We start from the raw sequence: 13,514 nt of genomic DNA, 5'->3' as shown, positions 1-13,514 counted from the left end.
ACGGCGTGATTGATTAATTAAATATGCCACTTGAGATACCCTGTTAAAACACAACTCAAAAACATTAGATACTTAAAATAATAAAAACTATAAAATCTCAAAAATAACACTTTACTTAAAACTAAATATCATTTTCCTTATATTCTTCTTTCTTTTATTCTTTTTCTTTTCTTCTTTCTCTTTCATTCTCTTCCTTCTTTCTTTTGTTTCTTCTTCTTCTTCACTGCAGGTAACCGAGAGAGAGAGATAGAGAAATAGAGAGGGAGAGAAAGAGAGCTTGAGAGAGATTACCCACGGGAAAGAGAGCTTCCTTGATGCTTCTTCTGATCTTCTTCTACCTTTCTACAGCTGGATAGACCGAGAGAGAGAGAGAGAGATAGAGAAGGAGAAAGAGCTTGGGAGAGAAAGTGAGAGAGTTTTGAGAGAGAATTGAGATGTGTGATTAAAGGAAAGGATTGGGCTCTATTTATACTGAAACGGATGGCCAAGATTGCTCTAAAACGATCGCATCTAACGGCTAGGATGAAGATTTGGGGAGATTTTGTAATAAAAATTAGATTTTCGAAGATTCGGTGCATGAATCTTTTTCCTGCAGAAGTCGATCAATCGACTTTTTTGGTGGATCGATCGACACATTGTTCACCCTCGATCGATCGACTATTTGAGTCGATCGATCAACATGAATAGTAAGTGGATCGATCAACAGTTTTGGTGGATCGATCGACATACTGTTCATCCGAATTTTCTTTTATTAAAATCTCTTTAATAAATTAGACCCATTATTATATTTCTAGTAAATATTTAATCTTATAAACATTTATACTTAAAATTGATGAATAAAAAGATTGATGAATATTTATCTAATAAATATTCATATTTATTCTATTTATATTATTAGGTCTTAAATCATATTTTAAGATATTTTATTTAATATCTTAAAATACGGGGTATTACATAAAATTAGCAATTTGTGTTTCTATCCCTAAAATAATCTTATGGATTATTGTTATTAGTTAATGGGTTGTCAAATGGAGCCCTAGAAAATTACTGGTTTTCCATGGGTCTTAATTCTTAAACAATTCAAGAGCTAAGTGGGAATTTAGAGTTAGAAAAAACTGTGTTAGTATTAATCGTCACCACAATGTATTGTACAGTGATACACTGCATGGCTTACAAGGAAGATTTCTTCATAGCCAATTGTCAAGCAGCCCAAGTGAGTATTCAACTCATTGAGAAAATATATTAAGTTTTGTAGTTTTATAATATGGAAAAGGCTATATGTGACGACCCATTTTTTTTTTTTTTTTTTTATATATAAAATGGAATCTCACAGTGGCATGACGATTAGTCATAAAGCCAACATAGTACACATCCTATAATATGTACCTTTTTAGTTTGTGATTAGCTGCATTCTGTTTGACAAAATCACTTTTATGTAATGTTGATGCATAATCAGGGATGTCGTTTATTTCAGAAATGTGCTTCAAGAAATTCAAAGAAGATTTTATGCAAATTCCTAGTCAGAAAAGTCAGATCCCAAGCTTCTGTCCGAACGGCCCATACGTGCGTTCGGATGCCCATTAATGTCTAAAAGATTCGAACTGTTCAAGCTTGCATCCGTCCGGACGTTGTAGCAACGCTTCCGAACGCTCTTCAGAATTCGAGAAGAATCCAGAGTTCATAGTGCATCCGTCCAGACGACGTGGCAATACCGTCCGGACGCTAGTCAGTGTTCGACATGGACGTCAGGTCTACACCGTCTGGACGCTATCCTTAATAAGGCAAGATGTGGAGAAGAATTGCAACCATCCGGAAGTCAGGGCAACACCGTTTGGAAGCCAGTCTTTATTATGGAAATTACGTGCAGTAGAAGTGCAACCGTCAGAACGCTAGGCAACACTGTCCGGACGCAGCCCTGATATGGTATTGCATGAAGCACGTTATGGAAAGCCGGTTGCATAGTTGTCTGTCTGGAAACTTTCAGCTACCGTCTTGACGCCGCCTAGAAAAATCCATTCTAGACTCGATTTAGGTCTGTTATGCCTATAAATAGAGGCCTCTAGGCATGTATTATTTACAGAATTCAGTATTGAATTCTTCATAGCTTAGAGAGTATATTTTAGGGAGAAATTGTGAAGATCCGCTAGCTCTCAAGTCGTTGCCGTTGTGTGCTGCTGCTGTGATTATAATTGAAGTTTATCTTAGGGAGGAGCCCTAAGGTAAAAGGCATCCATAGAAGACCCCTTCAAGTAGGATACTTGGTTGGGAGGCGTTCACATTGGGTTACGTGTCAGAGTGCTAGATACGATCACTGCATTGGGTATGCGAGTATTTCTGTCTATGTACTAGCTTTGTCTTCTGATAGTGGATTTCTTGGGTTTAGCTGCCTCGGAGTGATTTTTCTCTTAATTGAGTTTCCACTTCGTTAACAAAGTAATTGTGTTCTTTAAATTCTGCATTTACATTATTTTGTTATACATTGTGGACACACACATGGTAAATTAGAAGTCATTTATTTTTCATTTGGTATCAGAGCGGGTACACTTGTATTCAGATTAATTTCCTGAGTGTGATCCTTATTTTCTGTTGACTTCTTTTATCATGAATTCTTTTATGTTGTCTGAAGAGAATTATGGTAATGAACTTCTTGAAAATTTTCTTAAATTGAGTAAAAATTCCAATAAAGAGCTTAAAAAGGTTAAGCAAGAAAAAGAGTCTTTAATTATTAAATTGTCTGAATCACATGTTTTGATTGACTCTTTGAAATCTGAGAATACCATGCTATTTGACATTATTGATACACTTGAGAATAATTTAAAAGAATCTGAAGATCTCTTGAAAAAAATTCTCTAGTGATAATTTAAAGAGCATGCTTTGTATTCATTCAGATATTTCTAACAAGCCTGATTTAATTGTTGATGATTTGACTGCTTCTACTTCACATTCTTCTGATTCTGAATTAGATTCTATTGTTATTAAGCCTGTGATAGTAGACACTGCTTGTTTGGATAATTCTGAAAATTCTTGCTTAAAAAATTGTGTGAAGCCAAAATCCAAAGATACAGGTATACAAGCTCATGGTAAGTTTGTCCCTACTTGTCATAATTGTGGAAAGGTTGGTCATCTTAGACAAAATTGTTTTCTGTTAAAAATCCACAAATCTTGGATTAAGCAAGATGCTCCGAGGAAAGGTAAAGTTGAAGAGCCTTCCTCATACAAATATGTCCCTCCACATAGGAGACATATAAAAGGTAAGGACAATGTTGGTTGTAAGAATGCTAACCTAAAATCTGCAGAGACTGTCAAGAAGCATTCAAACTAAAGAGGCCTACCCACCTGTCATAACTGCGGCATCACCGGTCACATCTGACCCAAATGTCCATAGCTCCAGGCTTAGAAGTCAAAGGTTGAGAGGGAGCTGCCAACAAGAGCTACATCAGGAACTCTACCTCCGACGGCACATTAGGCTCCATGACATCAGCAAAAGTCTGTTCCTGCCAATCAAAGTGGCAAACCAAAAAAGAACAAATGAAGGTGCTACAAGAGAAAGTCGTAGAAGCCCAATAGCTACCATGACTATGAAGGGTTGCTGAGCCTAATGCAAGGTATGCTAAGGAGAATGGCCAACATGGACATGACCTGCAAACCACCTCCACGGGTCAAGTAGGTATGGGTCAAGAATGATGAGACCATTCACCCCTTGAGGGGGAGTGGACTCACCTAGTAAAGGTGAAGTCTCACCATGTTTGAGATTTTGGTTCCTAAATTCTAGAGCATGTCAGGTATGTTTGCATTGCATTATTTTAATACCTTGCATTCTGTTTGAGGAACCATCTTATTTTATCCCCCATATTCTCTCTTGTTTTCTTGAGAAATTTCTGCAGGAACTATTTGGGGATGACAGACAAAGCATATTAGGTTGCTGTTTTTCTGTCTTGGTAAATTCTAAACCTTTCGTGTAAACAGGTTTGACTTTATCACACATGTTAGGAAGTGTTTGTGCATTTATTTTTTCATCTAGCATATTTTTGTTGTTTTTCTGTCTTCTTTTTCAACATAAAAAAAAAAATTCGGGGGAGAAGATGCCGAAATTTTGTATTTTTTCTTTTGATTTCAAATATTGCATGTCTTTTTGCCTGATACCTCAGCTCATTGCGCATTGATTGAATATGCTTATACATGATTGAGAGTTTATGACTGATATCTGCCAAGTTTTCTTGTGCATCTTAATGCTTGATAGTTACTTTTCTCATGCGATCATTTTGTGCACTATCCAAGGCTCCTCTAAGGTACATTTTTTTTTTCTCTCTGACTTTTTACTTCTGGCAATTTTAATAAGAGAGAATTTTTTTGCTAAGATGGTCGAATTGACCAACTCGCTAGTTGAACCTAAGACCTAAAAATTCTAGCATTCTCTCTAGGTTGCAGCACCAAGTGATAAAAAACATTCAAAAATCAATAAATATGGATAAGTAAAAAGATCCACTGCTTATTGTGTTAGAAATCTCTTCTTAAACTTGTCCCTAAAGAAACAGTCAGTGACCAAATCATTGTGAAAATAGACGGCCACTAAAGGACTAAGTAAAAGAAAACTGTTGCAGCTTAGGGGGAATGTATCAGATGAGGGTGGCTAGGCCCTAGTTAAATAAGGTTTGACTTTTGACTGATCTATCATTCATTTTCTCTCTTATTTAGAAAACTCAGTTGCTTTAAGTCATATTAGTGAACTTCATACCTTATTGAGAAAGTCTTCACACACACGCATTGCATGAGTTGATTAATCTATTTAAAATTTCTATCTGTAGGGAAATTTATGCTAATTGAACTCTTAACTCTCAATTATGTCTTTGCATTTTTTTTTGAAATGCTATTTGACTATTTTATTAGTTGATTATACATGCGTGTTCTGAAGCTATTTTTAGGGGATTATATTTTTCTGCAAATTTTCCTTAAGTTTCAGATTTTCAGTGTGGAGCATTCGGACGGTATTCTCTTGCGTCCTAACGGGTGCGGTTCAGATGGCTGGACGGTCAAGTGACATGTTCGGACGTGCGCGGTTTTGCCGAAGGATGACATGGCAGCCCACGTTCGGATGGGTTAAGTGATGTGTCTGGATAGGTACCCTACAGGTTTAAAACCACATCTCTTTCTCTCTAGCCGCCGCACATGCCTTTTGCTTTCACGATTTTTTCTTTTAGTTTTGGCTTTTTGTGCGATTTTCTCGTACTATCTGACGAGTTCTCAGCCTTGTTTGTCATTTTCTGCATTTTTATCTTCATTCTAGGTACTTTGATATTTTTCTTACGTTCTTTTCAGTTTTATTAAATGTTAGAATATTATTTTTATGGAATATGTTTGAGATAAATATTGCATGAAATTCTTTATTTTCTCTACTGTTGCAATTGGGACATTTGCTCTGTTATTTATTTGGACTGTGTTGGGTTATTTATTGTGTATTTAATTTTTGGGAAGTCCATTTTATTGCCGTTATAATGCCGATTTTTTTTAGACTAACAAGATTCTAACTGGTTGAGGCATTCTTTTTGGGATATATTTTTCTATGTATTTTTTTTAGGGAAAAATGCCATCAGGCAGCTCTCAGCGTAGGGCCCGACAGAGGACAGTGGAAGGCATAACTGCCACTAGGGCCAGGGTGGCGACGAGACTTGTGATCATTGAAAGAAACATCCTTAGAACAGACGTTATAGTTCCTTTGTTTGATTTTATTGATCAGTTGATCCGAGAGAACCATTAGGACTATCTATACAAGTGCTCCGGTATTGTCTATCCCAGACTGGTCCGTGACTTCTATGGTTTTTTGGAGGTTATTCAGGATGAGCAGGGCAGTCTCACCTTGTAGACCACAGTCCGGGGAGTGACTTTCCAAGTTGATGCTACACTTATTGGGACTATTTGGCTTATTTGGCAAAGACATGTATAGAACAGAGTAGTGGGTTGTTAATTTTGAAATTAGTAAGAAGTAATGATGTGATATAAAGTAAAAATAATTTGTATAGAAAAGTCAAAAAATTTTGTATTGTAGTGAATTTTTTTTATTTGAATAGTAATAAAAAATTATTGATGTGATATAAAAAGTGAAAAAGTGGGAATGTTTTGATGTTGATTGGTATTAGAAAATATGAAAAAGTAAAAAAAAATTACATGAACAGTAGAATGCACTACTATGTACCGTTCATGTTCTTGCCAAACAAGGCTATTATCTAGACTAATCCAGTTCCTTTTGAGGGCAATCCTTCCCAAGATTCCATGGTTTCCCCTACCATGGAGGAGCTGCTCATGTTTTTTGATCCTCAGCATCGAGCACAAGACCGAGTCTCTCACTCTATCAGGATTCGCATCTTTTCCTCACCGCATCATCTTCTTGCAAAAATTGTGCAGCACAATTTATGGCTCACAGGTCGAAGGAGTGAGCTAGTCTACAAGAGAGCAAGATTTCTATATGCTTTGATTCAGCGGATTCCTTTCTATCTCTACAAGCATGTTGTGCTCACTATGCTTGAGATGCGTGATGAGCATCAGACAGGTCTCCCCTTTGCTTGCTTAGTCACGAGGATTTGCTTGCAGGTTGTTCCTGACATTCCAGCTATGGACTCGAAGGAGAAAACCAAGGGTACTCTTGGGAAGCATACAATGCTAAAATCTAATGCTCAGTAGCGATTTAAGGATCAACAGGAAGTCTTCTCCTCTAGCTCAGGATGATCCTGCTGCAGCTTCATCTTCCCAGACTGCTCCACCACCTTTCGCCACTGATGCTATGCTCTCCCGCATTCTAGATACTATGCTTTCCATTCAGCAAGAGATCACTACTATGGGTATTCGTGTTGAGCAGAATCATATCAACATTAGACGCTGCCTCAAGAAACTGGATCCTGAGGACGATGATCAGGATGACTAAGTGATTTGATCACTTTTTGTTTTGTGTTCTATTGGTTCTTATCTTGAGACTATTTACTTTTATTCTTGTTGCTGAATATTAGTATTTTTGCTACTATGGGATTTTATATACTCTATTTACCCTTTGTCCTTTTGAGACAAAAAGGGGGAGTAATTTTTGTTTTGGACCGAGAATGTATTTTGAAATTGGTCAAGTGATTTTTGTCCCAGAATGACCAAAGGGGGAGTTTATTAATTTGTGATTGGTTGCATTCTGTTTGACAAAATCACTTTTATGTAATGTTGCTACATAATTAAGGATGCCGTTTATTTCAGAGTCTTCATTTCAGAAATGTGCTTCAAGAAATTCAAAGAAGATTTTGTGCAGATTCCTAGTCAGAAAAGTCGGATCCCAAGCTTTTGTCCGGACTCCATCAGTGTCTAAAAGATTCAAACTGTTCAAGCTTGCATCTGTCTGGATGTCGCAGCAACGCGTCCGGACGCTCTTTAGAGTTCAAGAAGAATCCAGTGTTCATAGTGGATCTATCCGGATGCCAATCAGTGTTCGACAAGTAAAAGGATTTCCTTCTCAGACACAGATCTGTGAAGATAGCTACATATGTCTAGACGTCAGGTCTGCACCGTCCGGACGCTATCCTTGATAAGGCAAGACATGGAGAAGAATTACAACTGTCTGGACGTCAGAGCAATACCGTCCGGACGCAAGTCCTTATTATGGAAATTACGTGCAGCAGAAGTGCAACCATCTGAATGCTAGGGCAACACTGTCCAGAAGCGGCCCTGATAAGGTATTGCGTGAAGCGCATTATGGAAAGCTGGTTGTACAGTTGTCTATCCGGACTCTTTCAGCTACCATCCTGACGTTGCCTAGAGAAATTTGTTCTACACTTGATTTAGGTCTGCTGAGCTTATAAATAGAGGCCTCTATGCATGTATTATTTACAGAATTCAGTATTGAATTCTTCATAGCTTAGAGAGTATATTTTAGGGAGAAATTACAAAGATCCACTAGCTCTCAAGCCGTTGCTGTTTTGTGCTGTTGTTGTGCTTATAATTGAAGTCTGTCTTAGGGAGGAGCTCTTAGGTAAGGGAATCTATAGAAGATCCCTTCAAGTAGGAGACTTGGTTGGGAGGTGAAAATAAAATATTGACTTCTAATTTAACCAAGTGTGTGTTTGTGTGCAACAAAATATCATAAATGCGGAATTTAAATAAGACAAGATATTTGTTACGAAGTGGAAACTCTATGAAGAGAAAAAACCACTCCGGGGCAGCCAAACCCAGTAAATCTACTATCAGAAGACAAAACTAGTACACAGACAGTAACATTCACATACCCGATGCAGCGATCGTATCTAGCACTCTAACAAGTAACCCAACGTGAACGCCTCCCAACCAAGTCTCCTACTTGAAGGGGTCTTCTATGGATTCCTTTATCTCAGGGCTCCTCCCTAAGATAGACTCCACACGAACTATTGGGCACACACCGACAACGGCTTGAGAGCTAGTGGATCTTCAATTCTCCTTAAACACCCTCTCAAAGCTAAGAGAATTCCATACTGAATTCTGTACAATTTACAAGCCTAGAGCCCCCTATTTATAGGCTTAAAGAAACCCTAAATGTATTGAAAAATGGACTCTAGCTGTCGAGCGTCTGGACGGAAGTTTAGCCACATCTGGACGGTTGCGATATCCTTTCAGAAACAAAGCAATTCTATCTTTATCAGGTCCACATCCGGATGGCTTGGCCAAGTGTCCGGACGGTCTTCGCTATAACTCCTTGTAGCGTTCGAACAGAACACTGGAATATTCTGAAATGCTGGACAGCGTCCAGAGGTGTTGCCACGTCGTCCGGACGGCTTGCAAAGACTCCCTAACAGTGTTGAATACTAATTGAACTAGCGTCCGGATGGTGTTGCTCTGACATCCGCCTTGAGCCTCATGCCGCAAATGTGCATTGGACTTCATGAGGGTCTGAATGCCAAGAGGATCTGGAATCCGTGATCTGGGCTCAGAGTCTGAAATATCTGTCACAACCTGAAGACAGATTTGAGTGATTAAACACCCAAAAGACAAACTCGTGTTCTTCTCGTCTTGAACCTCGAGCATAGTGTGTAAGATGTGCTTACACAAGCAAAAAGGAGTCCGCATCACGATGGCATAGAGAAGGGTGGCCTTTTTAAGAGTAAGCTCACTCCGACGAGCTTGAGGCCAAAGGTTTGTTACAACAACCTTTGCTAAAAATCGATGCATAGGAGCAAAAGCACCGATGTTGATCTGGGAGTGGGACTTGTCTTCTCTCTGTGGTCTCGTCCCAAAGAAGTCATGCAAAAAGACAATGCTAGGAGTCTCATCACCAGTAGGGAAAGGAACGCCTGAGACTGGTAGAACTGGGACCCCAATTACAGAACTAATAAGCTGGGGATCAATCAAAATTGTCTGGCCTTTGACCTTAGTCTGGATGATCAGTCCTCTGTCATCATCCAGGATGATGATCATGTGGCCATAAAATTCCTGCACCGGTCTGGGAAAGGCTGGGCAGGCACAATTGTACAGGTACTCCCATTGGTTCTCCAAAAGCATCTGAGCAATGGGGAGTAAAACGGGATCCCTTAGATCTACACGGAGAAGATTCCGCTTTGATAGGACCTGCAGCAATTGCATGCGGTGTAGCCTGTCAACAACTGACTCTTTAGTTTCCTGGGCCAAAAAAAAAATCGCAGAAACAAATCCATAAAAGCATTAATTCCTGTTAGTCCAAAAAAAATTTGGGCATTATGACGGCTATAAAATGTACTATCCCAGAAATTACAAGAACAAGAAACACAACCCAAACAATATCATGAATCAAATCTGCAAAATCTCAACACAAATAATAAAGAATTTTGAGCAATAATACATATTAAACTCAAAATAATAGAAATCCAAAAACAAACTATTTTTAGCATAAAAAGTTAAAATAAATTTGTAAAAGAGTATAAAAACATACCTGGGTGGAGATAAATTGCAAAGATGACACGTGCACTTGAGAAATATGCATAAAAAGCATAGAAAAAACGCACAAGACGACAAAAAGGACCAAAAAGGTGAAATAAGAGGGCTGTGGCATGTGGGGAATGCGATAACCCTACAAGGTTCACCGTCCGGATGGAACTTAAGTGACGTCCGGATATAGTGCCATGTAATAAATCGCAAAAACATGCTAGTCCGGACAAGGAGGAGGGACGTCCGAAAGAATCAACCTTTCCGTCCAGACAGCCAGAACCACCGTCCGGACGCTTCACACAAAAAAAATCTGGAAAAGAGAGGAAAAATAGCTGAAAAATATTTCCCAAATAATTTCCAGAACACGAATGTATATAAAACTGATATCCCAGTTCAATTAGCATTTAAAAAATATACCAAGATATAATTGAGAGTTAAGATTCAATAAGCACAAAAATTTCCTGCAGAAAGACATTTTTCAATAGAAAACTTAAGTCAAGCAATGCGTGTGTGTGTGAAGGCTTTCTTAAAAAGGTATGAATTTCACTAATATGACCTAAATCACCCGGATTTTCTAGAGAAGAGAGAAAATCAATGTTAGATCAGTCAAAAGTCAAACCTTATTTTACTAGGGCCTAACCACCCTCATTTGATACACTCCCCCTAAGCTGCAGCATATTTTCTTTTACATTGTCCTTTTAGTGATCGTCTATTTCTACAATGATTTGGTCACTGACTGTTTCTATAGGGACAATATCAAGAACAGATTTATAGCATATAAGCAGTGGATCTTTTTTATTTATCTATATTTATTTAGTTGAGTGCTTTTTATCACTTGGTGCTGCTACCTAGAACGAATGCCAGAATTTTTGGGTTCTAGGTGCAACTAGCAAGTTGACCATCTTTGGAAAAAAAAAAAATATCAATTTGACCATCTTTGGAAAAAAAAAAATCTCTCTCATTTAGAATTTCCAGAAGCTAAAAGTTAGAGGAGAGAAAAAAATACCTTCGGGGAGCCTTGGATAGTGCACATTTTTCATCGCAAGAGAAAAGCAACTATCTAGAATGGATGCCACTAGGAAAATTTGTAGATATCAAGAAAAACTCTCAGTTATATAAAGGCAAAAGAATAAATGCATCAAAAACTGAGACATCAGTTAACCATACATAAGATATCTGGAAGCTATATAATGGAACAACAAAACTCTGCATCCTTTATCCCCCTCTTTTTTTATTCTTTTTCTTTTGAAAAAAATATAAACAACAAACAAGCTTCACAATAAAGAGGATAGTATCGACCAAGCAGTAAGGTAAAAACAAACCTGTAATCAGGGAGAGAGGTTTGAAAGTAACAAGATAGAAAAGTAGCCGCTCGACGTGCTTTTACTATCATTCCTATTTAATATCTGCAGAATTTCCTCAAGACAAACAAGAGGGAATATTGGGATAGAAACGATTGTTCCATAACAACATGCACAGTTTTTATAAGATGAAAAAAAAAACTATGCAAGTGTACCTGTCATGCTCTAGAATTTAGGAACCAAAATCGTAGGCATGTGTGACCTTACCTACAAGGTATGCCAGCTCCCCCTCGGGGAGTGGGTGTCCTCATCTTTGTCCTGTCCTTCCTTCTTTAGCTGTAGTGCTAGAAATCTGACCAGATCTCACATGAAGGAACTGACAGAAGATGTTTCTTCATTGGAGATTTCCTTTCCTGCAATCTTTTGTTCCTCCATATACAGCTTCTTGGGGACCCAAGTCTTTCTTGCTTGAGTAGGCTTCTGCAACTGCTGATGCCTTGGAACATTATTTATGGGCGGAGATCTATGGTGTTTGGGTGGCTTAGGTGGAGGACACCTAGGTCTGATATGACTACTAACTCCACATTGGTGACACATAGGAGTTTTAGGAGCCTGCCACTTTTTCTTCCTTTGAACTTGCTGATGTAGGCATTTAGTTCTGATGTGCCTTGGCTCGCCACAGTGATGGCATGTAAGAGACTTTCTTCTGATAGGGAACTTGGCCAGAGGCTGAGGGATGACAGGTACTTCCATTTCCATTACAGTTTTTCCCTTATCCACACTTGGGGGTGGAGATTCGGAAATAACTGGCTTCACAAAAATAGTCTATGAGGTAGAAGGAGTATCAGAAGTAGAAGGAGGAACATACTCGAGTCTGGTCTTGTCGGTTGGGCACTTTTGAATGGAGACCATGTGAATAAGCTTCTCGTCTGAGACTCTCTCTAGTTGCAACTGTGTCTCCAGAAGCCTCTTTTCTAAATCATTGATCTTTATGAGCATAAAGGTCTTTTCAGTCCTGAGGCTGTTTAACTCTAGTACCTGCTGTTTGTATTTCTCCCTCAGCTTTAGGAATTCAACATATTGAAGTTGATAGGCTGACTGCATATCTTCTTTTTCACTATTTTCGGAGTAGTAAGACTGAGAATCCTCCTTTTCTTCATGTGGGGCCACGAAGGCCAGGAATTTTTCTTCCTCAGGAGTTTCTTCTTCCTTCTCAGATTCATCGCTGAGAGTTTCGTTAAAGGTTTTCCCTTTTTGTTTCTTTAGATTTGCACATTCAGTCTTGATGTGTCCAAAACCTGAACATTCAAAGCATTTGGGACCCCTCAGATCTTTCTTCTCTGCTTCTTCTGTATCAGCTGTGTGGGGAGCCTTTCTTAGTCTGTCAGAGAACTTCTTCTTGAAATTATTACTTTTCATGAATCGCTCGAAGTTCTTGGCTAACATTGTCACTGCATCTTCATCAATGTTAGAGTCTTCGTTAGATGAGACTCTGGATTTCTTCTTAGATGCCTTGATGACAACAGTCTTTGCCTTTTTGACTGGAGGTAAAGAGTATTCATATGGCTAAGGAGATCCTACCTGCTCTTCAATCTTCATCTCCTCTAGATCTTTGCTTTCTTCGATAGTTGTTACTTTAATCCTGAAACGCTCAGGCAAAGATCTTAGTATTTTTCGCATGAGTTTTACATCCGAGATTTGTTTCCCAAGACTCACCATCGAGTTTCTTAGGTCGCTAATCTTGGTGTAGAACTCTCCGAAGGTCTCTTCTTCTTGCATCTTAATTTCTTCAAATTTAGAAATCAACAATTGATGCTTTGTAGATTTTACTAGTTTTGTGCCTTCATATGTTGTTTCTAGAATTTGCCATGCATCTTTAGCAACTTCAAAATTTGAAATTGTTTCGAATTCAGATGGTGAAAGTGCTTGACATAGTGCATGGAGGGCTTTATCGTTGGAAAGCCGCACGTTTGTTTGAGTAACAGTAATTTCGTTTGCTTCTTCTGGTTTAATCCAACCAGTTTCAACAATTTTCCATACGTCAATTGATTTTAAAAAAAAGCGCATGCAGGCTTTCCAATAGCCATAGTTCGTCCCATCAAAGGGCGAAACTGAATTAAGATTTTGAGACATAAAATAATAATCAAAACAGAAGTCAAAAGAATACACTCAAGAAATAAATCTAAAACAGAGTGTACCAAGCTCTGATACCAAATGAAAATAAAATATTGACTTCTAATTTAACTAAGTGTCTTTGTTTGTGTGCAACAAAATATCTTAAATGCGGAATTTAAATAAGACAAGATATTTGTT

This window comes from Alnus glutinosa, chromosome 1 (assembly GCF_958979055.1).
Source record: "Alnus glutinosa chromosome 1, dhAlnGlut1.1, whole genome shotgun sequence".
Classification (NCBI taxonomy): Eukaryota; Viridiplantae; Streptophyta; class Magnoliopsida; order Fagales; family Betulaceae; genus Alnus; species Alnus glutinosa.
This window is presented reverse-complemented; position numbering follows the sequence as displayed.